Below are 4619 nucleotides of genomic sequence, written 5' to 3'. Positions count from 1 at the left end.
AAATCACTCTTCGCAGCTGTTCCTCAAAATAGGTAAACAATCAAGTGGATGTGAATGATCGGCCAAAGGAAAAGTGGAGGTGACGGTGCACAAACACGACCAAGGCTTTTATGGCTAATGAATTTACGGTCTCAAATGGTTATTTACCGGTTCATTTTTTCTGAATGAGCTTGAACACTGGGGGGAAGCCTGCTCACATGTGTGTTTATTTTTTAACGAGCATGAACTCTTGCGAAAACTGCTCGGTTTTGCGTTTATTTTTTAACGAGCATGAACTTTGCCAAAACTGCTCGTTTTTACCAGTCATAAAGTAGTAAGGTCTCATGGAAGATTCCTATTTTTTAAAGAGCTTCATCTTCCTGCGCTTTGCCCCATACCCTCTTTTTATGCAAGCTGGGTATCGGCTAATCCTACGAGTTTAACGGGTTAGACCTACAGGTTTAAAGGGAGGACCTAAAAAACTAAAAACAAAATAGCCGCCCGTGCTTGCATTCCAAGAGGTTTGCATGCCCCCAGGTATAAAGTATAATTTCAAGGTTGCCCCTCCTCTCCTCCACTTCTATTTTTCTTTGGGTGTTCTCATCTAATTGTCGTCTTGTCAGTCCTAATGTTAACGATACTTGTCTTCTCGTTATTTTTAGCGGGTCTTACGCGGTACTTGTCTTCTCGTCAGCCCAATTTTTAACTGATCTTTGCGACAAGAGAAGAACACTTCTCAACAGACAAAACATTGGTGGGTTTGAGGGAGGCTTACCTCTTTCAGGTTACCCAAAGATTGGTTTTATTTGCTGGCGCAAAGGAAAATCTTTCTTCGGCGATGTCTTATCATTAGGATACACAAAGATGGTTACAATTTGTTGCAGCAATAGAATCTCTTTCTTTGGAGGCTGCCCCTACTTATCCTCTAAAACATTTGTTTTAATGGGTGAGGCTTGCCTTTTATCCAAAGATGGTTACTACTTGCTGCCGCAAATGGATCCCCTTCTTTAGCAGAGCCTACTTATTTAGACAAAGGTGAGTAACGGGCCCCCGTCCTCCCACATAACTTTAACAAAAGAATCTTATTCTAGAACAACCCCAATCCCAATTACCCCTTCTGAGAGCCCATCTCTCTCTTTGTCTTCTTGTCCTTCTTCTCCATGAAGATGGCTCAGAGGAAGATTCTCAAAGATGAAGGGGGGGATGGGGTATGGACTAGTCATATTCTCCCGCGGAAATTCTACTTTACACCCAAGGTTTTTTCTGCCTCCAGAGCAGACCAGGATGCATGCCCCCTGGGTTCCGGCCTTCCTTTCCCGAATCACTCGCGCTCATCAGGAAGAAGCACCGGAGGTAGAGACCTTTCTTGATCAAATAGACCATTCAGGATAGGTATGTGACTATTTGCGATGCATGATCCCGGAAATGAAAGTTGGTCTACGAGCTTGACCATTCTTCCTTCGTATGGAAAACACATTATTCGAAAGAGTGAGGAGACTATTGCTTCCATGCAATATATGTAGTCCCGTCCAAGGAGTAGGTTATAATCCAAGGGTCCTTGGACGACCATCAAATTCATCTTGACGGCCTTCCCTTTCAAAGTAATAGGCACATTAGGTAGAATTCCTAATGGTCGACTGGTTCCCCTGTCAAAACCCGAGAGACGCCTTGTCTCGGGCAAAAGCGCCGGGCCACCCAGTGCTTTCCAAGCAATAGAGGAAAGGATACTCATAGATGCCCCTTCATCAATGATAGTTCCAGCCATCACCATTTTGTATATTTGGACTATAATTCTAAATGGTATACTGGCTGGTAACCGGGGTCTGCCTAGTTGGTTCCAATCAAAGGACGCAACTAGGTTGCTTGGTGGTGGGACCGAATATACGGCCGGATATGATCCTGACGATGCTCCTTCCTGCGATAAATGAGTGGGCGCTTTGCCTAGATGCTCATCAGAATCGGAGTTGACGAAAAGAATATGGACGGTGTCATCCTTATTCTCTTCGGCGGGGGTGTCAACTGAAGATGAATCCTCAGTGACTGTGGTGTTTGAAGATGAAACTTCTGAAGGGAGAACCGGGTCAACTGCCGTTTCGACCTTTGGACTTTCGTCCGGTCCGGATTCAGTAGGTTCACTTTCAGTGACTGACACTTCAGCTGGCCCTCTGAGCAAGACAGCTGTATTTTCGACCAACGAAGGACCTGGCGCGAGTTTTTGATATCCAGGAGGAAGTAGCACCGGTGCCACCGGTTGATCTTCCAAAACTCTCTTTGCCTTGTCTAAAAAGGGACAACGGCGAAGGGTGTGATCGCCTTCACACAGTTCGCAGGGGAATCTCATCCCTCTTCGTCGTCTGCGACCTTCACTTTCGTTGGTCGACGGTAAGCATTCAACCTGGTTGTCAGAGGTTGACGCTTCCGAATCGTGCAAACGAGGGGACCAGTCCCTTAGTATCCGGGGAATACTGGGACAATCACGGTGGAGGTGGTCTCCTCTACATATGACACATGGCGATTTGGGCCCGGTCCGTGCTGTGTGTGGGTTTTCGTTAGATGCCTTTTGCTTGCCCCCAGGCGCCTTTGGCTCCTGTTGCTTCTTTTCTTTCTTCTTCTTTTCCTTCTTCTTTTCTATGGGAGATCCGCTTTTGGCGGCTTGACCTTTCGAAGAAGAATGATCGGAGGAAGGCTCATAAGAAGTGGAAGGCTGGAGGGTAGCTCTAGACTGGTCTAACTGTTGACTCGACTGCTCAGGAACCGTGGTGGTCTGAACTACAGCGGTTGAGAATAGCCAAATTGGCAGGCCAATTGTCAGTCCTGGAAGCGACAATGTGGCCATGTGGGGTGCACCAACTTCTCCCCAAGAGGAGAAAGGGCTAGGGGTCCCATGCTGTGGAATCCCTTGATTGGTGTGTTCCATGTTCTCAACCTTAAGATCAACGTAGGAATTAGGGGTGATTATGTTCCGTTTAGAATGAATTTTATATGACGACGCTTTTTAAGACACAACTTGCTTTTTCACTTTTTAAGAGTCGAGAAAAAGCTAAAGATGACTCTAGTCTCCTTCGATGTATTAACGAGCCCGAAGTGACAAATGCTCGGATGGACTTTTTCAGTTATAGAGTTTGAAAAAGGCCAAAAGAAACTACTCTGGAGTTCTAGGCAAGGGTGTGCCAAACCTTTCGCGAAACCACAGAATACGTTTTACGGTACGAGTGGTCGATCTTCGTGAATGCTGTGTTCACTGCATCACGATCAGTAGGGCGGCCGACACAACTTCCTATGGATAAAGGCTTTGTTCCTATAGGGGTCCCCCAATATACGCGACGGTACGCGGGGGCACAAGTCCGTATTAGTGCTATCGTCCCTCAGGAGGAATCACCCACCTTCGTAGAGATCAACAGTCACTATGTTTAACGACGCCGGTTCATGTCTCTACCTAGACCTCTACTGTGTTTCGTTATGTTTCAAAGCGTTGTTAGATAAATTCAGTTCTTTTTAGGTTGATCTTGCTTAGCAGTTTGCCTTTACGGATCACCACGTGATGTATGATACAACTCCTAAATGCAGTCTAAGAATGATAAGCAAGCTTTTTCAATTCTTTCAACTTATGAAAACCTTAACTACTGAAGGAAAAGAAAGACATCATCTTTTCAAACAGATCATAGAGCACACACTGATGCACTTTTCCTAAATCGACATGCAAACTGTCAAAATGCACATGCACAATGCAAGTATTTCTTTTCTTCTTCCTTAATGTTGATGTATTACAAAAAGAAAGCTGTTGTATAATTTCGAATTCAATTTCAAGAGAAAGCAACAAGTGTTTGTCCAACAATCAAAAGAACACCTTAAGATTCACTCGTTTCAACACAAGAAATACTGAAATTCGAACCATATAACGAAAGCAAATGCTCAAGCAGCTATGAACAGCAATAAACTAACTCTTAGAATCACAACGACACTTTCTCACAGGTCTAGATTCAAGAGGTCATAGCAAGACTAGTTCACTTTCGCTATGGGAAACTGTGAATGACAGCAAGAAATACAATAAGAACAATCACGGTTTCTTCATACAACTGAGGCAGAATGAAGGCAAAGAGAAGTGGTTTCAGCTGGGTATACAGGTTGACAACAGGCTGCAAAAACAATACTGAAAACTGGGCAATAGACAGTGGGGAATCCCAGTTGCACAAGGCAAAACTGGATCAGCGCAGGTGCTGCACTGTCAATCTGAGATGCAGTGCAGGTAGCCCCTTCGGGACTTGCGTTGCAGTGCAGGTAGCCTTTGTGGCAGCTGCACTGATGAGACAAGTCACGTCTCTCTCAGATTCCGGGTCACAGTTTGCTAAAAAATGAGCGGTTTTTGGCCAAATCAGAGGCTGTCAGTCAAGTATACACTAGAGGATGATTAAAGGAAGATGAACACTATCACAAAGAGCTAAAAAGAGTCCTTGTGGATCTGCTCTTCAAATCATAAACAGGCCCAGCACTGGGCTAGAGTAGCTGCCCTCTACTTTGCATTCGAAAGACTCGAATGCAGTTCGATTCGGTACTCTCTTTGTTCAAGAAATGAATAGCAAGAAACACAAGCTACCAACAAGACACGCTCCCCAGTGGAGTCGCCAGTCTGTTGTGGGGGA

Source organism: Pinus tabuliformis, chromosome 5_1 (genome assembly GCF_031772625.1).
Source record: "Pinus tabuliformis cultivar Carrire ecotype Pingquan chromosome 5_1, CPIR1, whole genome shotgun sequence".
In the NCBI taxonomy this organism is placed as follows: Eukaryota; Viridiplantae; Streptophyta; class Pinopsida; order Pinales; family Pinaceae; genus Pinus; species Pinus tabuliformis.
The sequence above is the reverse complement of the archived record's forward strand: the minus strand, read 5'-3'. Positions refer to the sequence as shown.